This window comes from Nyctibius grandis, chromosome 5 (assembly GCF_013368605.1).
Source record: "Nyctibius grandis isolate bNycGra1 chromosome 5, bNycGra1.pri, whole genome shotgun sequence".
Classification (NCBI taxonomy): Eukaryota; Metazoa; Chordata; class Aves; order Nyctibiiformes; family Nyctibiidae; genus Nyctibius; species Nyctibius grandis.
In genome coordinates this window covers 32959415-32985568 of record NC_090662.1, presented here as the reverse complement: position 1 = coordinate 32985568, position 26154 = coordinate 32959415, and the positions used below count along the sequence as shown (strand labels likewise).

Sequence of the window (26154 nt, the reverse complement as noted above, 5' to 3'; positions counted from 1 at the left end):
TTAATTAAATTTAGAAGATGTCTGAATGAATTCTTCGGAGGACAACAGGTGTAAGTAATAATCAACTCACTGTTTGTTAATTTCATATCCAGTTCATTAGCATGAGTTATAATTACTGAACAATCTTTTAAATTTCAGAAAGCCTCTACTAATAAAGAGTAGTCTTTTACCGAAATCTACTATCTTTGAAATAAAAATAAATAAAGACTGTTTCACATCTCATAGCCTTCCCATTTTAAACATTTGCTTTAGGAATAGCACCGCCAAAGACATTAAAATACACATAGTATTCAAGCATCTGTTAAAAACCACACTGACATGTGCAAAAAAATACTTCAGGTTTTACTGAAGTCTTTGATAGGTTAGTAATAACCACCTATGCTACTGTTGCTCAAACTGGAGTTAAACTCTCACTGGCTTAAGAACAGAGTCTATGGAAGTTGCAGTAATTTTCTTGATCGGAATATAATGGAATTACATTTATCTTTGTAGTCATTTTTACAGAAATTGGTCTGGAATTCTGATTTTTTTTTTTCTTACATCTGAGGTACATTTTGAAGCTTTGCAAAGGTTTTTCTCCATGATTTAATAGTTAACAGATGTACTTATATCTGTCCTTGGCTGAGAAATAATTTCAATCCTGACAGTCAAATACGAGCTCTATATGGTATTCTAACCACCTGCCCACAAGCAAGAAAAAAATCTGCTTTTTTAGGATGTGGTACCAGTGCCAAAGCAAGCATCCTGGCTCAGCTAAGTTGGATGAGGAATGATTGCCTTCAGTTTGATTCGACCTTGAGAAATCAGAAGGTCTCAGCAATCTGCATACCTTTGGGTGTCATCCGGGAACAGACACTGCAGATCATTTCCTCTGTTTGCACAGGAGATGATAAACAAATACAAATCCTTTTGTAAAATAGGTAGTCTATATCATACTTCAAAGTAACTTTTTCCAAACAGCATAAACTGCTGTGCATGGAAGTTTTTCACATACATCCATCTTCATCAAATTCACAGAATGGAAAAATAGTAAGATATTCAATTTCAGATGACAGCCAGATCCCAAGACATGAACCTTATTGTAATATATCATGTAAATTGTATTAGTATCACTGCAGGGAATCTTTCACATGACTCTAAACACCATCCAGCCCCTAAGAAATCTCCTTTTTCTCTTCCAATGCGCACATACAGCCATCTGTGTCTTCTTACTTTAACCCTTCCCTTACATATACTCTATTCCTTTGACCACAAGCTGCTATTTAAATCAGCTACCTTTAGAAGACAGGGTTATGTATGTGAAGCAACTAAATATTTTTTTTTTCTTAAATCCAGATCACCAGTCTATGCACGAGAGTATGTCAATAGGTTAGGGAATATTCTCCAGTTGTGTGCAGATACAAAGTTTTTCCTCAGAGATGAAATGCGTTTTCCTTAAAAGCTGCAGCTCAGTCAGTTATTGAGAGGCCTGACTTTAAAATGTGCATCCAAGCTGAGAACTGGGAAAGTGCTGGAGGAGACCCCATGCTTGGGAAACTGCTCCTGGAGAATTGCCAGTTCTGATGTATTGAGAAGGGAACCCCCAAAAGAAGACATGCCAGAATGACAGAAATAACAGCATCTGAAACAAGATTAGGAGCAGCCATTAAGGAGGCAGAGGTTGCCTTTGCCTATGCTTGAGCAAATTTTTAAGTGTCTAAATCCTGTAGGTTTCACCTTTTGCAATGAAAGATTTTGAAGTTTCAGGAAAAATTAAGACTAATTAATTGGTTTTGTCATTCAGAACAGAAATATGATAAAAACACAACCTTTTGTAATAAATAAGCTAAGCAGTTAAAGCAAGCATGGTGCTGAACTGCAAATGGTATCTTTTTCCCAGCTAAAGCATTCCTACCAAAGTGATGCACCAGGGCAGGTTCCTATGACTCAGCGGTGCTAAGAATAAGTAGAAATCTGATATGAAAAGTACGGGAGATGTTTGTAGCTCTGTTGTATTATTTAGATAATTTCTCACAAAGCATGTCATTCTAAGCAAAATATTTGCCCATTACTTGCTTCACCAGCTTCTTCAAAATAGCAGTTAATAACTTTTAAAACATACAGTGTTCAGGAAAGTTACTAGATTTCAACTTAAATTAAGAAGCAGTCTAATCAGATACTGATATTTACACTTTTTGTCAATTACCTGCTGTGTGAAAGTTAGTTAAATTTTCAAATGCATGCATCATGAATTGCATCAGACAGCTTTCAAACTATATTTCTACCAGATGGCTACACCACACTGATGTTAGGTTTGTATACAAACACAATTTATCACTATTTTGCAGGACAATGCAATGCAGCCAACTGCAGCATAACATTTTGAAACCAGAAGAAATGTGGTCGTGCAAAATTTTGTATTACTAATGCAGCTGTACTTTATATGGGTTAATAGAACCTAGATCTCATTTTCACTAGGGCTTTCTTTTTACTACATTGGCAGAGCAATGAGAACTGGGAATATTAATTCTAAGACCAGAAGATACCAATGTGATGACCCAGTTTCAAATATGGATAAGTACAACCCTCAGACTTTCAGGCAGTAATTCATGCACTGATTATTGAATAATTCACTACTATCTTAAGCATGTACTGTTAAGTTAATTTAAAATTTTCATCATTTTTATGTCAAGATGTGCTTTATAAATGATACTTGCATTACAAAATATTTGATATTTTTATTATGTATTATAATTAGCACATATTGCTGGTTTCACAGACATATGACTAAATGAAAAGAACTTCACCTGAGTAAACATATAAGCCTAAGTTAAGTGTTCTAAAACACTGCCATCCAAAAAGCACTCTGCTTTTATAAAAATGGGAATGAAGATAACTTTGGTGCACACATGTCAGTGATAGGGAGAAATTATTTTTAGTGTCACATTACAAACAGGTACACAAGCTACTCTTCAAAGTTTAGCATAATAAATTTGTCTTGGCAAAGACTTATCTCCCCCCACCAAAAGGCAAAGTTAGGAAAATATGAAAATGTATTCTGTACGTCCACTTGTATATTAATAACTTTTTAGTTTTACACATGACCTGATGAACCACTTATTCTCTGCAAGCTTTATTCTGACCTATTTTTTTTTTTTACTAATTTATACAGTTAAATAGATATATAAAAATACACGACCCACATCACATACATCAAAATAAAGTCAGGTTTCTTAAGTCATATCGCTTTAACTTCTGACCCTTGACCCCATATATTCTTCCTCAATGCAGTCCTTCACTACCATTAAAATCTGTCTGATTATTATGAACACTAGTTTGGTCATCTCACTTTTCTTAAGGCACACAAAACTACCACCCAGTTAAACTATAACAAATAGATTAAACATGACTGAATACCAACTAGCTATAGAAACAAAAAATTAGAAAAACTTTTATACAATATAGTTGATAGTTCATATAACAATATTTTTAAGTCAACACTATTTACGGTTAATCAAGTCCAAACAACATATTATTTACACTTGTTTCATTTCTCAGTATATGGCAGCATTGCTGTTACCGTATTTGGATGAAAGTACTGCAAATAATACAGATTAATATACAACATTGCCTACCAAGCCTTCCATTTCATTACAGAGTTTTGTCAGATTTTGCCCTCAAGTCTTTCTGTAACAGACTTTTTCTTTTGTAAAATAACCGTTCTTTTGTTACTCCTAAATATGTAAATTAAAATATGCCAACAATGTTAAAGGCCTTCCTACAAAATTTCTTCCACTTATTCCAGCAATCTAATGAAATAAATATACTATTGTGAATATTTATCTAAAATGATAAAATGATTGAAAGGACAAAGAACAAGCCAGCTCATCCACCAGAGATATTAGCCTCATTTCAAGCCTGAAGTTTGCTTGATAACACCCCATTTTGTACCAGACAGGGCGCTGTAACAGAGAAGAGACTAGAAATAATCATAAGAGAGAAAAGATGAGAGATCATTGCTTATGAGAATCACAGAATTTATGGGATCATTGCTATGAGCAAGGTATCCTTGGCAGATCAGTTTCCCAGCAGAGAATGGTAATCATACCTCTGAATCCAGATACATTTGACAAAAACATACCAAAGACTTAGACTGCAAAAAGGAGGAATCATTGCCTCTAACTGTCTTAACATTACATAATAGTAAGCAGCTATGGAGCTGCTGTTGCTCTATATTATCAATGTACATGATACAATATACCCTTTATCTCAGTGCCCTTCTTCACATATCTCTTTCTGGATAGGTTTTTCATGATTTCTGCAATTCACTAAGAGTTCTTCCCAAAGTTATAATTTCATTTAATATTTGACAATAATTATATGAGGTGATAACATTTGTAGATTGTATTTTATGTTCCTTACATATTCTACTCTATGCTTTAAAGACATGTTGCATACCTAGGGCCTAGGTTTTTCCCCTCTTTTGATACTTTTACCCATATGTATATATCCATATCACAGAGGATTTTTACATAGGTGCTGGCAAGCACTCTGTAAGTTGGGTTTAAAAAGCTACAGCTACCAGAAGTTATTTTCTAGGTCTTGTGAACAGTAGAGCTGCAGCAGCAGTATCAACCAGCAACACCAGGAGATCCAGATTTTAAGGAAATGATTTCTCCTTGGATAAATTTCTTTGTATTCATTTGCAGTCACTTCTTATGATTTCCAGTTCCAGCCTAACATTGTCTTTCTGTATTTTTTCCAACTCATCCTATCTTCCTTCAGAAACTACATAAAAGACCACTGCATGTAAAAAGATCACCATGCACTTAACAGCAGCACAGGAATTTCCCTCTGTTCCTGAGAGTTTTACTTACATAGTCAGGAGGCATGTGGCTACCTCAAGCATTTAATATTGCTTGTCCCTGCAAAGCAGAACTCATTTTGCTCCTGCTGCTAAGAATGATCAACTAACAGTAGCTTCCTTCCCACAGATGACTTATCCCTTTTTCCTGTAATATCTGTGTGTGGTTTCATTCTTTGGTGTTCTACGCTATTCCCTTCACATACTGTGCCACTTTCTTTTCCCTGCCTGTGTTTCATCTGTTCTAGCACTAATAGCATTCTCATTTTATGATCCTTTCCATGGTAGCTCTTTTAGGAAACCCTTTTAGGAAAATGTAATTTTGATGATTTTTTAATGAAACTAAGGATGATTTCTGCTAATCTGTATTTGAAATCACACAGATAAATTCAGAATCTGGTCTGTCTTTTTTTTTTTTTTTTCCCCCAAATTGATTAAACCTTTAGCAAAATACTGCTGAGGTCATACTGTAGAATACCTCTTCAAGGACCATATTCCTTTCAAGGTCCATATATAACTTGCATTACTGCCTCTAACTGTATTGAGAGTATTTTTATTTAAAACAACTATTAGAAAATTTTAAATTTTATATCAATATGTATTTTGCAATTTCTTCAACATTCGATGCTATCTGAAGAAAACTACATATACCATATATATGTGAATATAAATATTCCTACACACTTCTACACAAATCTATCACTTCCACTTGAGACACTGATACTACTTCATTCTTTTGCTCAGCACATTCTCTTAATCAGAAGAACCATAATTATTTTCAGGATAAATTAAAGCAAAGAGAAAACAGTAATTTTGTGTTGAAAAAAAAGAGCAACATGTCATCTCTTGCATCCACTTCATTTAAATGGCTAACCAGCTTATTGATTCATCAAAAAGAAAGCATACATCTAATTTTTCTCTACTATTGTCTTTCACTTGTTAATCTGTCTGATTCCAACTGCCAACATTGTGCCCTTTCAAGTTAAGATTATGAAAATTATTCAGATTGCCTCTTTCGATATAAGTCACATCAACCAAATGAGTGTATAATTTCATTACCTTCTCATATTACTAAATTATGTTGATAATTAACATGACAGGTTTTTGCTAATATCATTAACAGCTATTAACAATATCATATTACATCATATATTAGATACCAATCATTTGTTAGATTCATTATCATTAGCTTCATGATTTTACCAAGGTAAAAACTTGCTAATTATTCTAGATCATCTAAGTAAAATCACCCAACCATCATTGTCAAATTGGAAATTTTGTACCTGTAAGAATAAGAGGATAAATAGAGACCAAAAAGGTACTATCAAAAAGATTAATTCTTGCACCCCACATCCTCTTTTTATTAATATTGAATCAACTGGGGAAATAGCTGGGTGAAATTTTAGCTTTAGACATGTTTGAAGGAACTGAATGCAATTGTTTTGAAGTGAACAGTTAAGATTGAGAGTACTGTTAACAAGACCAAGATTTCACCTGATGCATACTTAATAGTTTGGTCTTAATGACATACTGCAGCAATACTTTCCTTTTTCCCCTCTTTCAGGAACATGTAGAAATTTTCCTCTCTGTAATGCCCATGCCAACTTAAGAAAAGAGATGGTCCAACTTTTTTCAAGACTAAAAGTTGTGCAACTTAATAGTTGTCTCAGCAGATAGTCTCCAGCCTGCAGAATCTGCAACTATTATATAAAGGTCTCTGTAAAGCTCTTCTTGCTTGACCCCACTTTTTTTTTTTTCTCACCCAACTCCCCTCACTTAGCAGTTCTTCTGCCATTTCTTCTGCCACAGAAATTGCCAGGGAGAGGCTGTAGCCTGACTTTTGGTTACCTATCCTGTGTGTTTTCTCAGCCTCACGGTGGAGGTCGCTGGCCATGCCAGACTTCCAACAAACGTGCTCTGTCTGTGTAAATGTGAGAGGAGAAGGATGGGAGGAGAGAAAAAAGTATGAAAATTCTTTGTATCCCAGAGAGGAAAATCATGGCATCTACTGCCATGGACAACCCCGTTGACCTATTCCTCTTCTGAGGAATTACTGAGTGGAGAATAGCGCACTCTTTTTTTTTTTTTTTTTTTTAAAAAAGTGGTGATAGAGGTGGTCACAGCAGCAGTGCCTCTTCATCACTACTAGAGGTTACCGGGTTAGAGGTTAAAGCTTCTGTATTCTGATTTCTGGATCCTCCTCAGCTTAAGGCTGGTTGAATCCCAAATACTAGGCATAGGCAGAGGATTAAGAGAAATATCAAGCCCAACTGTTGAGGCCAGATCAGTTTGCAGCCAGGGAAAACTATGCAGTCAAGGAGAAAAAGACTTGCTTACATAGAGGTGTCATTCCAGACTTCTGATGTAGGTATCCACTTTATAATATGATATTACAGCATTAAAAAACAGACAAATCCTTCTGGGTGATCATAAATCAGACCTTTTCTCCTCCTAGGAAGGATGTGCTAACAACTGGACTAGAACCAGTCACTCTTTGTTGCCTGTTGTCCTTCTGAATCTCTTCCAATTAAGTTTCAACCAGCCCTTTCAACCCTCTACTCACATCCTGGAGGAATGACAAGGCACAAAGTCACCATGAACATGCTTAGAGCTTGGTGATTATGGCATTCGCCAGCAATAAGAAAGAGTGGGAGTCAAACCCCACTCAGACTTTACAAGATGTTAGTTGTGCTCTTGATGGCATCTAATTTGGTGTCTGGGTGCTGTTTGCTAAACTACCTGGCACTTCTGTCCATGTGTAGCTGGTTATAATAAAGCACCAAGGAACTGCTGGAGTACCAGACCGTTGTCTGGGACAGAAGTGGGACTGATGGCAACGAGTCTGCATTTACCTGAGATTCAGATGGTCTAAATTGTACTGAGCCCGTGGAGCCTGAAATAGGGCACTGTGCTATATATACAGAAGTATTGTTGAAGCACCATTTATAGAGAGAGTAACATTCAGCAGAGTCTAATCAGTCCTGGCAAGACTGACAACATACTTGGTTGCTGATGTAAAAGGGCCTTTCAAAATATTAAGTTATCTACTCTGCAAAGACTCTAGAACAACTTACGCAGGTCTGAGAAAAAGTAATATCCATGACTCTGTAGAGCTTCTTTAACAAATAGTGAAGAGAGATTCTGCAGAGTTTCTCACATCAGAATGGCATTTGCAACTGATAAAAGAAGTTTTAACACATCACAAAGAACAATACCCCATTTGTTTTTTTGGAACCTTGTAAGAAGATCAGCATTGTGAATAGCTGTCTCAGTTAAAATCAGATTCTTGTAGACCTGTGACTGCTAAAAGTCTGGCAATATCTCTGCCTAGCTCCAACTGTAAGTAATAATTCCTCACCCACACACCTCACACAGAAGCTAATTGTTTTACCTTTATTGCTTAGCACTAATTAAAGGTATTAAAATTTCCTTATCTGCTTTAGGCAGCATATACAAAATGTGGAACCTTAATAAGGGCTTTCAAGATTTTTTTTTTTATTTATGAAAAGGGCAAAGTTGTTATTGTCTGCACAATGGAAGCCTGAAACTTTACATGTTTTCTATTAATGTTTCTGTTAGGAAAAAAATATGAAAAGGTGCCTTTTATTGCTTTTCCTTTAAAAGTGCATTTTCCTTTTTAAAGGACACTACTATCAAAAAGATGATTGAGAAGCTTGCAGTAAACCATAAAAAATATTAACTCTGTATTATTAAATAAATTATTTTTATTATACAAGTTATGATCATGAATTTTAAAAGTCTCAAATATTTCATTTCAAATATTTAAGAAAACTTATTTAATAGTAATGAAGATGTGTTAGAAATCAGAATGATACTTTCTGCTGAGAAAAAATCTGAAGTGACTGATGTAAACTCAAGGAAAAAGCGTTACACAGTCAGAGCAGACTTTATAAATGTAATGTGACAGTGGTCATAATTTGGAAAATATAATGGAAACTAAGAACAATATGAAATTTCACATCACATTCATCACAAGCTTTCCTGAAATTTCAGAAATAGACTAAATGCAAGAAAGAAGCAGGTTATTTTTTTTTTTTTTTTTTTTTCAATCTTTGTCTCCTGCAACAATAGTTGTTGTCATAAAAGCTTGGTTTGGCTTTAGATTTTAACCTGAAAAACTTGCTCCAAAAATATAAAAAAACAACAGGTTTCATATGGCTTCTGTTAAAAGATACGAGCACATATATGTAGATCAGACTGCAGAAGATACCTACTTTTGAAGTGGTGATGCTCTTTCAGACTGAACTTTCAAGTTACAGTTTTGCAAGACTCTTTATCCTTTGAAGTTTCTCATCTATTGTATAGATACAATGAAATTCAGCTTTGGTCTATACATCAACCTTATTTTAAATTTTATATTATATATATAAAATTTATATTCATGGAAATCTAAAGTGACCTATAACACAATCCACAATTGCCAAAAAATTTTTAAAAATAAATTTCCAGGTGTGAATTTTTTTCAGCATTATCAGTGTGTAACATAGTATAAATGACTACTACTAAAATGCCTTAAACATGGTGAAAGTAGTGCCAATCAATATGCAAATAAAACCAAAATATAATAAAACAGTTGTAATACAGACTTCTCTGAAGCAGCATTTAGATAATTTTAAAACAAACTTTCAAGAGAAAAAACATGTCATTTTAAGGAGCCTTTATCATGGAACACTTTTCAAAAATTGGATTTTGGTTTGTAAAATATTTCAGTTATTTTTTTTCCTGACCAGCCCTATAAAATCATGTGACTGGAGAGAGATTTCATTTTTATTGGGAAACATCCAGTGAAAGTTACAGATTACTTTTATAAAATATGAAGAGCATTTAGCATCTTCTCCATCATAACTACATTAACTGAATTTAATAAAAAAAAATCCCAAACTGCGTGTTACAAGAAAATTTAAGTAACCAGGAATGGGCTACTGCTTGTCCATAATAAACATGTGCTGATAATGTGTAATTGTTGCTGGACTAAATATTATAAAGCAACGCACTTAATTCTCATTCACTGGCTACATGCATCCTGTCTTCAGCTCACCACACTACCTGACACGGATCCCTGTGTCCCTATGGACACCTGATGGTGCCTAGGTTCTCACATCCATCTGTCACATCCCAGGTAATTTTGGTCTAGAATAAAAACCTATGACCTTCCACAAATTGAAGCATTGAAGAATTCATGTACTCAAGAATTATTCAAGTTGAACTCAAAGTGTCTCTATTCAAGACATTCTGTTCAAAAGTTCAAGCAAGGCAAGGTGGATAAAAGAGGAGGAGTTTTGCTTGAAATGAAAGTCTCTCAATTTATTTGTGTCCGATACATACTGCTCCAAAGTGACCCCTGAAATAATTTCTAGTAGTAGACAAATTACTGAATAAAAAGACTGAAATAATACCAGTAATTTTAGTTTCCAAATTTTAAAAAGAGGTATCTCTAAGCACTTTTTTATAACTGAAGTCACAGGTGCCTAATTCCATGTTTTCATCACAATTCTAATTAAACTCATTAAATGAATGATGTTGGTGCCTTCATGCCTGACAGTACAAGCAAAGAATGTAGAGATCATAGCACACAACAGCTGTTTTTAATTTCTAGCCAACTGTCTAAACATTAATGCAAGATTCAGGTTCTTCCTCCTATTTTTAACCTTAGCTGAAACAGAAAAATTAGAGAGAAAGTAATCTTTTTCATATTTCAAGGCATTATACCTTAAATACAGGTGTGTGCATGAACATCTGAACACACACATGTTTATTCAGAGGGATAGCATACCCACCTTGAGCAATCTATGTGCTGGATAATTTTTCTAATATTTCCTTCTAGTGAAGAAAATTTCTGTCTTGCACTACAATCCTGTAAAGCACTCAGCAAGTGAGTAATCAGCCAGAGTGACTGGTGATTTCTGTCCCTTACTGCAACTGTATGATTACTTTAAGGGGAAAAAAAAGTGATAAGTATAAATGAAACAAATAGGCGAGTATTGTTACTCTTAAAAGGAGACATTTTCTAGGAGGTTTCTACAAAGAATTATTATTACTGAAATTATAAACAATTATAATTTGAAGTAAGCATCATGCATGATATTAGATTCATATCTAAACTTAGATACTAATATTTCTTGGTGTTTAAGATAACATGTCCAAAAAGCATACTCATCATTAATCTTTTATGAAGAGTATAAGAAATGCCTGGGTCTGAGCAGCAGACCATGTAGCCCTATAGTGTGTCTCCAAACAACTGCAAAAGCAGATAGCACACAGGAAAAGCATGTTAGCCTGGTTGTTCTCTATGAGCATTGAGATTTACTATATCAGAGATGTTTGACCATACATCATTGTCTACTTGTTTCAGTATCCATTTATTGATCTGTTAACCATGAATTTGTCTAACCCATTTTTGAACCTGCTAATACTGTCTGCTTCCAGTGTCTCCTGGGGCAACAAATTCCAGAAGTTCACTATCGGCTGTGTAAAGTACTTTCTTTTGTCTTAGACCAATCTCCCACCAGTCTTGTGAAGTGCCCCCAGCTTCTACATTGTGGGATTTGGTGAACAATTCAGCTCATGCACTGCCTTCACAATTTTGTAAAGCTTTCTCCCCTCAGCCTCTGCAAACTGAAGATTTATTGTGTCTTCAGTTGCCAATGCCAGGCAACTGCTCCATCAGCATTTTTTTCTCTTTAACCTCTCTCTATGTCCATCTTTAAAATCATGTCTCAAAAAGCAAGAATTGACAGTTCCTTTAGGGGTTTTATATTCCTAGACTGTTAAGACAGACCTATATTTGCTGAATATTTTGTTAGCTTTCCAGCTTTGGTATTACAATTTAGATCAACAGTGGAAACCTAATAAACAGAAATGTTTCATTTAGGAATAGTCTAATACTTTTCAGAGCAGCCTACTCTTTGCCACATGCACCCATCTTCAAACATTTTTTCTGAAAGAGCTCAATTACACACAGTCCAGTATTGGACAATAGTAAAGAAGTGCTTCATGGAGCCTAAAAAGATTTAGAAAGCTGATCTTTGCTCTTAGGAGTAGACATTAATAATAGCTTCTTTTTTTCTCACAACACTGGAATTTCATATTGCTTTGTTAACAGGAAAGTCCTGCAAAGCAGTAAAAATTTCAAACCAAAAAACCTCAAAGAAATAATCTGAATCACCTACAAAAGGAAAGGGCATTGTCCTCATTAACACTCCCACAGCATTTGGTGACCTCACAGCATTGAGTCAATTGATGTCTCAGCAAACTGGTGTGTTTCTCCCATTCTCCTTCTCCCCAAGTATGTTTTTCCATTTAATGTTACTGAACCAAGAAAATGTTCATTCAATATTAATTCTTGAAAAAGCCTTCAGAATAATTCCTTGACCATTTTAAATACCAAGAGAGAACCTAATCCTGTGTCTAGTCATTGTCTTGTATGTTAGCAGGAACACTTTATTGAGTCTTGTATCATTAAGAAATACTTGGCAGGTAGGGGAAATTTTGTATCTCTTTTTTGAGCCACAAAGTGCTACACAAGAAGTATTTCTGATTTTGCTTTACATAATCTCGCAATATAAGAGTAGGAAAAAATAGAGATATTTTTGTATAACAATGGAGAATCCCAGCATGCTGGTATTTCTGGAAAGAAAAGGTTCTTAAGAAGTGAGAGTGCAGTGACAGGAAGCCACAGAAAATACTTCTAATCATAATAACTTGAGACAGACACAAAACTCCAAATTCTTATTTACAAACCACAGAAGAAAAGAAAAACAATCAAAATCAAAACTAGAATGAAGGTACATCACAACAGAACCGGAGGTAGGAGAATAATAATGAGGGTTTGGTGCCACAAACACTGAGTCAGACACAAGTAGCAGCAGCAAGAGCTTCTATGTTGGATGTTGGCCATTGCCCTCCTCTTCATTGCCCAGAGATGCATTACGGTCACCAGGAATGTGTCTGCATTAAGGACAAAGTACTGACATATACCAGAGGAGCAATCAAGGGTCTGCATATGTTGCAGAAGGGTAGGGCTGGGATGGGGAGACTCCTATCCCAGCTGCCATTTAAAAAGCACATACCTCCACTCCCCAACAGTGCAAGGGCAGCCAAAGGAGCCAACCTTCCCTGCTTTTCTTTCAGATGAGCTGCTCCAGCACAACTGACACATCAGTCATAATCTGTCACTTCTCCTGAGCATTAAGACTGTAATTAATTCCTCATGCTTAGCTATGCAAGGAAGTGGCACTGTATAATCCCCAGCGAGTCATTCTCTCTGTCACAGCAGAGAATCTTTACAGGAGAAAGAGAAATAATCTGACAGACACGTGACAGCTCAAAAACCCCTGTAAACATTTTATTCAAAGCAGAAAAATGCACATGTGAGTTTTCAGACGACAGCTTTAGAGCTCTATTATATTGCAGTGGCCTTTGAGAGAGAGCAAATAGGGAAGTGTTACATAGGAAAGTGAAACAGAGTTGCCGCCAGGTAATTGCCAGCTCTTCCTCCTATTCAATGAATTAGTTAATATCTATTTCAGGACAGGGACAATCATACTTTGCTATCTCCTTCTGGGAAAATCCTAAGACATAAAAGCATGTTATGTGCTTTTCTCCTGCAGTGCGTACCTAGTTCATTCTTCAGCTTCCCACCTGATGAGTTGCAGCAAGCGCCTCACCATGGAAAGTCAGTAGAAAGCAATAAGCAGCAATACAGCTGGTATGTCTGAAATAATCCTCATACCTAAAAAGCTACCTGCTAGATCACTGTGGAAATACTACAGCACTTGCTGTACTGAGAAAAAGCCAAGTATTAGCAACAACAAAAATATCTAACAGAGGAGCTACTGAGGAGGAAGAAGAAAGTAGGATTTCTACACAAGCCTTTTGCACTGCTAGTGCAAAAGGACTTTCCAGTTATACCAATAACAGCTTAAAAACAGCTATTGGGAAGCCTGGAAATAAAACCAGTCATTTCTATTTCAGACTTTCGTTACTTTTCAGGAATGCTTTAGTCCTCCCCCCCCGCCCCGCCTTTTATTTTCCTCCAGGCCTTTATACTTCCTTTCATACACTTCCCCCCTTCCTTTATACTTCCTTAAGGGAAAGGCTAATAAATGTTAGACCTGTTCTGCAATTGCTTTTAGGCTCAACAACCCTAAGAAATACTTTTAAATACAGCGTGCACCTAATAAGGATTGAGTGGAGTCAGTTCAATAAATTCTTAGCGCCCATTCAGATCGAATGCACCACAAAACCTTGAGCACTGTTTTGCTATGATAGCCCTTCTGTAGAGCCATACTGTTAAGCTCCATGTCATCTCTTCTCTCTGCATAGGATGTCATTTACTCACAACAGCCACCAAAAGATTCCTCCATACCTCAGAGACGCAGCATTCCATACACTGGGTTGCAAAGATTTGCTTTGTGAAAAACACATGAAAGTATATTCTTTATCTGCAAATTCCTCTGCCAACACAGCTCTCTCCTGTGCATATCTGCTTCTCTAGAATGACAACTTTGCAGATAAATATAGTGGCTCTGAGAGGACATTAGTAGAGGGCACCAACAGCTAAAAGGCAGGTGATAATCCATTAAATTGGCAAGAGCATTAGATTTTTGAGGCTGAAGATATTAGGAAAATGGGGGGTTTTTTTCGGCCAGGAAGGTACAACTTCAGACTTGCTTGCTATTTGGGTGATCAGAGACTATTAGGAAACAATACATACACAATGCATGATACACATATCATAAATAGACTTAAAGTGCAAGGAAATGGATGGCAGCTTTTGAACACAGAGAAAAAAATCATCAGAACACTATTAAAAGTCTGGAATGAGTAATTTATAGCATAAGATACCAGTACAGCTTATGCTATATAGCTTATGCTATATAATGTTATGGGTCCATAACATTAGCATTAGCATTTATTACCACTACTATAGCACATTAAAAAAAGGAAGTACAAAAACCTAAGACAGACAGCAGCAAAGAAAACCAAATACTTCAGAGTGAACTTTTTAGCTCTAGATTAATTTTAAGACACATGATATTTTATAGACTGATCAGTAATAGGAATTAATAAGTACATAATGTTCCGATGTACAGAACATTTGTATTCAGTTGATATTTAGATGATACACAAGGTACAATTATAATTCTTAGTTTTCTGTAGATTTCCATGAGATCAAGTTTTCTTAATACAACAAATCACTTCAGTCTCATATTTCTATGTAAAGCATTTATGGCAGTTATGAAACTCAACACTCAATCTGCGAGTCTGTCTGCTGTAGGTTTTGAAGATGGATCACATAAAAGTATTCAGTCCCCATGCACGAGATACAACATATAGAATGAAGACTATACATTGCTTTAGCTTTCAAAAAAATATAGAATTAAAAGAACAGGAAAATAGTTTGCTTCATAACAACCAGGAAGCATTTGGGAACTATTTATCTCCATTCCTTACAAGCCAGCAAGCAAACAAGAAAACTCTGCTCTGCTGTATACCGCTGCTACAGGAGTCTCAATAGGTGCATTCCTACGAACCACGGTGTTATTATAGCTATCTCTTTATGAACAAACTTGGAGCTCAACAATATGGAATTCAGTGAGAAGTTTTTCTCTCTTATCAAATATCTAGCAAACAACAGTGTTTCCTCTACACTTTTGGAAGTCCAGAAAAGGGTTCTTCAGGACCTACTAACCTGCTAGAAACAGGAGTGGCAGAGCTAAAGAAGAATTTCTCATTAGTCCTTGTGTGTTTTCTGCACAGATAATACTTCACTAAAAAAACATCAGAAAAATATTTGACTAGTCTGATTACTAATAGCTAATATATCTTCAGTAAGAAAACCTCAGGAAAAGTCTGATTTTCATATTCCACCACCTCTTATATCTGCTTTACATTTTTATGCCTGTTTGACGCATATTATTAATCAAGGGGTTATAAGAAAGAAACAACAGAAAAAGGTAAAAAGATAAAGTGAAGAAATACCAAGAATATAAACAAGACACTTGCTCAACTAGATATCATATTTATTTTCAGTATTGTCCATACATGCTCAGCAATGTACAAATATGAAGACAGTATCTTTACCACAAAGGGCTTAAATCTTGTACAATAATAAAACTTCCTTGCAAAGCTGGATGGCTCAGAATAGAGAATCTTCTAATTTCTAAATCACTGGTTCATATTCCTCCTGACTTTATAGGTTTAAATCTGGACTACTATCTGTTCAGAAAATATTTTCAGATATTTTTTTCTCCTCAAAAAACCACTACCATGAGATGTACTCTTATCAAAAGTCTTATCAGCTACCAAAACCTGAATAAGCCTAAAACATTCTTCAGATTATTGTCTTATCTCAAAGGCACTAATGGTCATGGGATATGGGATATAAAAAGTAAACAAGATAGTGTTTTCTCAACCTTAAGAAAAATGCTTAAAAAATACTTAAGGATTTAAATACATCAAAATAAAGAAATTCAAAGTTACAGACCACATAGCTCCTTCTTCTCGTACATTACATATTGAATACTTTTTTAGTACATTACGTGCTTTTAAAGGACTGACACCTTATTAGAAATGTGCAACATGGCACAGTTATTGTTGCCATGGGAACTATTACATCAAACTTTCTGATTTACTGTCACGGTTTAAAGCTGGGCTGGCTATTAACCAGGTGGCAGATGCTCTCTGTTAACCCTCTCCCCCCCCCAAGGGAAAGGGAAAGGGAAAAGGGAGAGAGACTTATGGGTTGGAAAGTTAAAACAGTTTTAATAAACTATAATAATGAAAAAGAATATAATAACAATAATAATAGAAATAACCAAATATATACAAATATGTACAAAACCAAGATCAAGAGCTTGGAAATCCTCCTCAGGCAGAGTTGCTCCCCCCAGCACGGGCAGAGGGGAAAAGGCAGTACCTCCCCCCAGCACAGGCAGAGGGGAAAAGGCAGTAGCTCCCTGCCATCACACCTGCAGGCTTTTAACTGGAAACTGGCAAAGCTGGTACCAATCAGTGGGAGGCAGGAGGGCCCCTCCCTCCTGGGCCCCACCTCCAGGAGGCAGTGGGTTAGTGATAAATAGGAAAGTGAGAATGACATGTATGGGATGGAATACCTCGTTGGTCAATCTTGGGTCACCTCCCCTGTCTGCTCTCCCTGCAGGTGCGAGCCCCCTTTGGCTCTTCACTCATAAGCAGTGAGGAATTTAGCAGTGACCTTGGTTTCTCCAAGACTAATTGGCCTGGTTTGGGCCAAACCAGGACATTTCACCCCTTATTCCATACCATTCACGTCATACTCAGATCACCACTACCTTTTCATTTTCAAATATATATACACATATCACTAGTTTATGATTCATCTCTATACAAAAAGTTCATTAAGTTCATTTGGTTCAGGATTGTGGGTTTCCATCTGGCTAGCAGTCTCTCAGCAGTCTCTCTGGCTAGCAGTCTCTCTTTTGTCATGGTTCGTGCCCACGGGTTGCAGGTTAAAGATGTCAGACTCGAGGAGGTTACTGGACGCCACTTGATGAAGCTAGCTCCGGTCTCATCACCACTGTCTTAACCTGAAAGACACTTATGCAGCAACAACATACAGTTCAGAATTAAGTAGTCTCACCCAGAATCAGATCACCTTCAGGGACACATCGGACTTCACCATCTTGCAACATCACCCACCAAGTACATTCAGGTCCCTGAGCAAAAGCAATCCCACAAATGGGTTTACCTTTGTCCGTTACAGGAAGAATCCAGACAGTTTTTCCCAATAGATTCCTTTCATGCACCACAGGGACTTTATCTCCTTCTACTGTATGTAGAAGGTCTGACTGAGCAGGGCCAGCTCGATTGATAGATCCCCTGGTGTTAACTAACCAGGTAGCTTGTGCCAGATGCTTATCCCAGTTTTTAAAGGTTCCACCCCCCATTGCTTTCAGGGTAGTTTTTAACAGTCCATTATACCGTTCAATTTTCCCAGAGGCTGGTGCATGATAGGGGATGTGATATACCCATTCAATGCCATGCTCTTTGGCCCAGTTGTCTATGAGACTGTTTTTGAAATGAGTCCCATTGTCCGACTCAATTCTCTCTGGCGTGCCATGTCGCCACAAGATTTGCTTTTTGAGGCCCAGAATAGTGTTCCGGGCAGTGGCATGGGGCACAGAGTATGTTTCCAACCATCCGGTGGTCGCCTCCACCATGGTAAGCACATAGCGTTTACCCTGGCGGGTTTGAGGGAGTGTGATATAGTCAATTTGCCAGGCCTCCCCATATTTATATTTCAACCACTGCCCCCCATACCACAAAGGTTTTAACCGTTTGGCTTGCTTAATTGAGGCGCATGTTTCACAATCATGGATAACCTGTGCAATAGAGTCCATGGTTAAGTCCACCCCTCGGTCACGAGCCCATCTGTATGTTGCATCTCTCCCTTGATGACCTGAAGTGTCATGAGCCCACCGAGCTAAAAATAGTTCACCTTTATGTTCCCAGTCCAAATCTATTTGGAACACTTTAGCAGCTTGATCCGCTTGTTGGTTGTTTCGATGTTCCTCAGTTGCCCGACTTTTAGGTACGTGAGCATCTACGTGACGTACCTTCACAACTAGTTTCTCTAGCCGAGCAGCAATATCTTGCCACAATTCAGCAGCCCAAATAGGTTTACCTTTGTGCTGCCAGTTGCTTTGCTTCCACTGCTTTAACCACCCCCACAAGGCATTTGCTACCATCCATGAGTCAGTATAAAGATACAGCCTTGCCCACTTTTCTCGTTCAGCAATGCCTAAAGCCAGCTGGATGGCTTTTACCTCTGCGAATTGACTTGATTCACCTTGTCCTTCTGTGGCTTCTGTGACTCGTCGTATAGGACTCCATACAGCAGCTTTCCACTTCCGATGCTTTCCTACAAGACGGCAGGATCCATCGGTGAACAGGACATACTGCTTCTCATCCTCTGGTAGTTCATTATATGGTGGGGCTTCTTCAGCACGTGTCACCTCCTTTTCTGGTGGCATTACGAAGTCTTTGCCTTCTGGCCAGTCCATGATCACTTCTAAGATTCCTGGGCGATTAGAGTTTCCTATTCGAGCCCTCTGTGTAATTAATGTAATCCATTTACTCCATGTAGCATCAGTTGCATGATGGGTAGTAGGAACCTTACCCTTGAACATCCAGCCTAGTACTGGTAATCGAGGTGCTAGGAGAAGTTGTACTTCAGTACCAATTACCTCTGAAGCAGCTCTAACTCCTTCATATGCTGCCAGTATCTCTTTTTCAGTTGGGGTGTAATTGGCCTCAGAGCCCTTGTATCCTCGACTCCAAAATCCTAGGGGTTGACCTCGAGTCTCCCCTGCCACTTTCTGCCAGAGGCTCCAGGTAGTACCATTGTCCCCAGCTGCGGTGTAGAGCACATTTTTAACATCTTGTCCCGTACGGACTGGTCCAAGGGCTACTGCATGCACAATCTCTTGTTTAATCTGTTCAAAAGCCTGTCGTTGTTCAGGGCCCCACTGAAAATCATTCTTCTTTCCGGTCACTTGATAAAGAGGGCGTACTATCTGGCTGTAATCTGGAATATGCATTCTCCAGAAACCCACAACGCCTAAGAAGGCTTGTGTTTCCTTTTTGTTAGTAGGTGGGGACATAGCTGTTATTTTGTTGATCACCTCTATTGGGATCTGGCGACGCCCATCTTGCCATTGAATCCCTAAAAACTGGATCTCCCGGGCAGGTCCCTTGACCTTGCCTCTTTTTATGGCAAAACCAGCTTTCAGAAGAATTTGGATTGTTTTCTCCCCTTTGTCAAAAACTTCTGCTGCTGTATCTCCCCACACAATGATGTCATCAATGTATTGCAAATGTTCTGGAGCTCCACCCTTTTCTAGTGCAGTCTGGATCAGTCCGTGGCAAATAGTAGGACTGTGTTTCCACCCCTGGGGCAGTCGATTCCAGGTGTACTGGATACCTCTCCAGGTAAAAGCAAACTGTGGCCTGCACTTTGGTGCCAAAGGAATAGAGAAAAATGCATTAGCAATGTCTATGGTGGCATACCACTTGGCTGCCTTTGACTCCAGCTCGTATTGAAGTTCTAGCATGTCTGGCACAGCAGCACTCAGCGGTGGCGTAACTTCATTTAGGCCACGATAGTCCACAGTTAATCTCCATTCTCCATCAGACTTTTGCACTGGCCATATAGGACTATTAAAGGGTGAGCGAGTCTTGCCAATCACTCCTTGATTTTCTAATTGTCTAATCAGTTTATGAATGGGGATCAGGGAGCCTCGATTGGTGCGATATTGTCGTCGGTGCACCGTGGCAATAGCAACTGGCACCTGTTGTTCTTCAGCCTTCAGCAACCCCACAACAGAAGGATCTTCTGAGAGGCCAGGCAAGGTAGACAGCTGTTTAATGTCCTCAGTCTCTACAGCTGCTATACCAAAGGCCCATCTATACCCTTTTGGGTCCTTGAAATACCCTCTCTTGAGGTAGTCTATGCCAAGGATGCACGGAGCATCTGGGCCAGTCACAATGGGGTGCTTTTTCCATTCATTTTCAGTTAGGCTCACTTCGGCCTCCAATACAGATAACACTTGAGATCCTCCTGTTACTCCTGAAATACTGATAGATTCTGCCCCTTTATGATCCAATGGCATTAGGGTGCACTGTGCACCAGTGTCTACCAGGGCTCGATACCTTTGTGGTTTTAATGTGCCAGGCCATCGAATCCACACAGTCCAATAAACTCGGTTGTCCCTCTCCTCCACCTGGCTGGAGGCAGGGCCCCCCTAATTAAGAAATGGATTCGTGCTGCTCACAGGGACTGGACCTTCATTTCTCCTATTCACACTTGGGAAAAAGGAATTTGAGGCCCATCTACCCTGGCTGCGGTCCTGCTCACTGGTAACTGGAGCAGCCATCCTTCTAGAAAAATTCTCTCTGGTATTTCTTTTAGCTTTCAACTCACGTACTCGTGCCTGTAGGGTTCTGGTAGGTTGTCCATGCCATCTGCTCATGTCCTCCCCATAACCACGCAGGGCAAACCACAGGATACCTCGTGATGTGTTCCATTTCCTTTGAGCTGGTCCTGTAGGAGAACGTTTTCTCCTAACAGCTGCAACGCGCGCCTGTGTAGGTAGAGAGTCAAGTTTATTCTCGATCATGGACAGTTTGTCTGACAGTTGTTTAAATGAGTCCTTGTTTTCCTTAGTCAGTTTTTCCACAGCCGAGATGCGTGCCTGCAGTGGGGAAGAAATACTATCTTCATACTGTCGCATACAGTTAGCCATTTCGCCCACACTAGATCGTGCCATATCATCTTCTCCCCATACTAATATTGACAATGTATGGGTATATGTCGGTGGAGCATTCTTCACAACCTTCCGGAACATGGATCGGTTGCATTCCACTTCATCAGGATCTACAGGATCTACAGCTTCCCGTGGGTGTCTATAAATGATCTCTTGCACAGCCAGTTCTCTAAGGTAGTTAATACCTTTTTCTATAGTGGTCCATTTGCTTAGGTGACTCATAACATCATCTTTATAGGGATACCTGCTCTTTACAGCTGACAAGAGTCGCCTCCAGAGACTGACAGTGTTTGACTTGCTTGCGAGCGCCTTATCAATACCACCATCTCTGGACAGGGATCCCAACTGTCTGGCTTCTCTGCCATCTAATTGCATGCTATCTGCCCCATTATCCCAGCATCGGAGCAACCAGGTAATAATAGGTTCACCGTCATAACGGCTGAAGTCTTTCCTTATATTTCTCAGGTCCTTCAGGGATAAGGAGTGGTAGGTTATCTCTACGTCCGAGTCCTCTTGTGATAGTTCTGCTTTAGAAGGACCTTTCTTCTGTGATGGGTCTGCTTTAAAAGGACGATCGAGGAAACCCCCATCTGTGTCAGGCCCTAACTCTGCCTGAGAAGGGCCCTCACCTGGGTCATATGATGGCTCTGCCTTAGAAGGCTCTGAGTCATCATCCTTCTCTTCACAAGCTGATTTCTTTTGGTATTTCTTCCTGGTTACAGGAGCAATTGGTAAAGATTCGATAGATGCTGGGGTCTGAGTAGATGCAGTGGCTGTCGTGGGAGTGCTGAGAGTCTGAGTAGCTGCAGTGGCCATCTTGGGGGGTGTAGCAGCTGTGGTACAGGCTGCCAAGGTTTCAGTGGGTTTAGTGGCTGTAGCGGCAGTACACACTGTAGGATCTGAGGTGGCTGCATAACACCTACAACTGTCCCTGCACCGATATTTAATCTTATCCCACATCAGAAACACATTCAGGACAACCAAAAATAAAAACATGCCACCTAGACAGCACCATCCTAATTTCGCAAAATCTAGTGGAATCAGCTTGGCAGAAAAGGAGAAGGTACTATTTCCCAAAGTAAAACTGGAAGTGTAATCATTAACAGAATCTGCTAAAGGACGCCTGGAACGTGCAGATGAAGTTGCTGCTACTGATTCGCGATTAAAGCTGCCCATCATTGTGTCATAGAGATAAGAGATCGGAATATTAACTGCCCAGTTTATCACAGCATAAATCAGTATCAAACCCCATACCAAAACAATACATTTCGACCAGCGCCCACTGCTAAACTGCATGTAAACATTCATAAGCAGCAAGCAATAACACAGTGCCCACGGCAGGTAAGGCATCATTGCAATACTCAATTGTGAGAGAAACTCCATAAAAAGATGAGATAACACAGCATTCAAAAATGACATCACCATCTTCACTATCTGTTTTAACTTTCCAACCCCTCTTAAATCTCAAAGGAAGAAATCTGATATTCTCTCAGCTGAGTTCTCTGGGTCTCCTCCCACCAGAGCCAGGATTCAACTTATCAGAGCAACCTGTTGGAGCTTCTTTCGAGCCCCACGTTGGGCACCAATAAATCTGTCAGGGTTTAAAGCTGGGCTGGCTATTAACCAGGTGGCAGATGCTCTCTGTTAACCCTCTCCCCCCCCAAGGGAAAGGGAAAAGGGAGAGAGACTTATGGGTTGGAAAGTTAAAACAGTTTTAATAAACTATAATAATGAAAAAGAATATAATAACAATAATAATAGAAATAACCAAATATATACAAATATGTACAAAACCAAGATCAAGAGCTTGGAAATCCTCCTCAGGCAGAGTTGCTCCCCCCAGCACAGGCAGAGGGGAAAAGGCAGTAGCTCCCTGCCATCACACCTGCAGGCTTTTAACTGGAAACTGGCAAAGCTGGTACCAATCAGTGGGAGGCAGGAGGGCCCCTCCCTCCTGGGCCCCACCTCCAGGAGGCAGTGGGTTAGTGATAAAAAGGAAAGTGAGAATGACATGTATGGGATGGAATACCTCGTTGGTCAATCTTGGGTCACCTCCCCTGTCTGCTCCTCCCTGCAGGTGCGAGCCCCCTTTGGCTCTTCACTCATAAGCAGTGAGGAATTTAGCAGTGACCTTGGTTTCTCCAAGACTAATTGGCCTGGTTTGGGCCAAACCAGGACATTTACGTACACACATTCTCAGATATAATGCTGCTTTCATGTAATATTTTGTAATAAATTTTCTCTTTCCCCACCAGCTTCTATGGACTACTTCCTCACAAGAGGTAGATTGCTCTCCCTTGGTGAACTTTTGTCCTTTTTTAAGTCAATGGGAATTCTACTGTCATCTTCAGTGGGGCCATCATTTCATCCCAGACCTCTGCACCAAATACAGTTGCTTAGGAATATGCCCTGAAGATCTGATTCTGATCTCACTTATGCTGAACAGAAAAGGGGGGGGGGGGGGGGGGGGGGGGGAGAGAGAGAGAGAGAGAGAGAGAGAGAGAAAGCATGAATGCAAGTAAGCAAGAGAAAGCAAGAAAGCAAGAGAAAGTCGCAAAGTAAGAAATCAAGAAATCAAGCAAGTCTTCTGTTCCATTTCAGAGTTATATACTTTATATGATTTCTTTGGAAATCTTCCCATCGTTCAGCTTAACAATATAAATTCAAGTGTAATGTAATCAGGACAGTTCCTATGTCTCAAGAACTAACTGGTCTGGTTTCTGTCAATGACCTCTTGTCTGTTCTTTTTAAAAATGAAGTCAGACATTTATTAAAGCTCTAAATATAAGTTCAGATGTGATAGCTGGGCATATCTAGAGGAAATAGAGTCCAAAGAGAGCATTAATGGCAAACATTTTGACATCAAAATTTATGTGCTTGTCTGCTTTACTTTGACATTTACAGACTCTGAGATGGAATTTCTCTACTTCACTTGAGCATTTTAAGGGGCTTAGTCACCTTCCAATTATCTGTGAGTGCTGTACAAATGGAGATGCACTCAAGCTTCATGAAGGCTTGCTCAGGTCTGATAGGAATTCTCTGTCTAGCCCTATAAATGTGTGCGCCTGTGTGTACACATATATTCCTGTATATGCACTCCTGTGTTATGCACAAGAATTATGTATTCTTTGGCTATCCCAGTCCCAAACAAGCCCAACTAACAGATAGTTCTCTACACAATAAGTAAGGAGATAGAGGCCTCAGAATTTGGAATGATATTTTAGAAACAGTGAGGGTTTTAATCTGAATGAGTAAGAATATTTGATTTGCAAACTCCTGTGAGTGACTCGCAGAAGACTTGACTATGCACACTTCACAATCAGCAAGAGCACTAGATATTCATCACCTTTGAAAATGCAAGACTATGTCAATCTCCAAATGTCAGGCTTCTTTTTTATTTATTTGGTTTTTATACAACTTTTAAGAGGAGGAAGATGAGTGTTGGGGTTAAAGTAACAGATAAATGAGAATGATAAAACTCCCACTCTCCCAGCCTTATCTGACATACATAAGAAATAGCTTTTCAGTAAACACCCTCCTGGAGGACTGGTGTGCCTGCAAAACACACAGTAGAGCAGAGGACCTTATGTGGTAAACCCTTTCGTGAACTCTCCAACATATAATTGAGCAGTATCTAGCAAAAGAGGTATTTTTAGTATTCCCAAAACAACCGGTGAAATGCATACAGTAAAGGAATAAGAATAAAACTAGAATGGTTTCAAGGAAATAAGTTTAAACATGAAATTGATTTTATTCTTCCATAATGTTTACAACACAAAGTCTTTAGAAAACAAAAAGATTACAAATACTGAAAAGTTAAAAATTAACCCTGTTGTAAAATCTGTAATGAAAGCCAATATTTTTAAACTTTGTACCTCCTAATAATACAAATCTTTCAACCTTCAAATATCCACTCCTTTTACAGACAACTCAATAACATTTAAACTGCTTGAAAGGAACAGATAAATACTTCAAAGGTTCAAAAAGCTGACAAGACTACATTATCTAACGTATGTCATACTTACTGGTATTTTAAAATCTCAGCGTCTGTAGTTTTCTATTGTACACTCAATAAATTGGTCAAACACAGCTCTTAGCACAGTTCCAGCTGACTCTTTTGTTAGATCACACTGCTTTTCCTTTCTAGATAAACCCAGATGATTCTTTATTAAGTCTTTAAAACTTTTAAAACTTAAGTATTTTAACTGGGTTTTTTTTTGTTATTCATTTAAAACATTCACTCCTGGTGGATGGTAATGGATTCTTTCTTCATTTGCCTGACCTCTCACACAAACTAACTTTTATGTCCGCTGCCTGAAATTAAATGTCCATATTATATGGTTTTCTTTAGATTATATGCATATGATATTTAACACATCTCTAGGTCAACATTCTAAGAACTAATTAAGATATAGTATACAACAGTGAGATATACTTACATGTAAGCAAATTACAGCATACCAGCATCTCACAGTCCTGATACATTAAATTTATTTTTACCGTTACTCTTCATAACCATTAAATGTTTTCTTTCCTTTTTTTTTTTTTGTGTACAAGTTTGGGGCTCCTGCCTTATCTCATCACCATTACAGACACATACATATACAACTTCCTCAGACCCAAACTCTACCTTATTACACAATCTGTGATTACCCATCCATACCACCAAAGTTCCCTGCACCTATTTTGTTCCTCTGGGCTCAAAGTCCTCCTGCCAGAGAGTAAGACAAAAGGAAATAGACAAAAGATTTTTAATGGTACTTCTTGAGTCACTTCAGTCACCCAGACCACACTCCATGTACTCCAAATCCCTCTCTAGGATACCCTGGTCTTCTCCCTTTGCTGAAAGGGGGGCGGGATTCTACAGCAGGGAAAATTCGTTTGGTTCTTAAACCCAGTTTATGAGCCACTGTGTTGAGGCCCATAGTACAGCTTTAAGTAGAAATATATTTGTGTGTAATTTGTGTCTGAATTAGAAAGCTT

At 38.5% G+C, this 26154-nt stretch overlaps 1 protein-coding gene across 4 annotated transcripts in view; it reads right to left on the bottom strand.

The window, feature by feature from the left end:
* Positions 1 to 26154, bottom strand: part of IMMP2L (inner mitochondrial membrane peptidase subunit 2) — a 525164-nt gene that overhangs the window by 129500 nt on the left and 369510 nt on the right. The gene's annotated exons all lie outside the window — the stretch shown is intronic.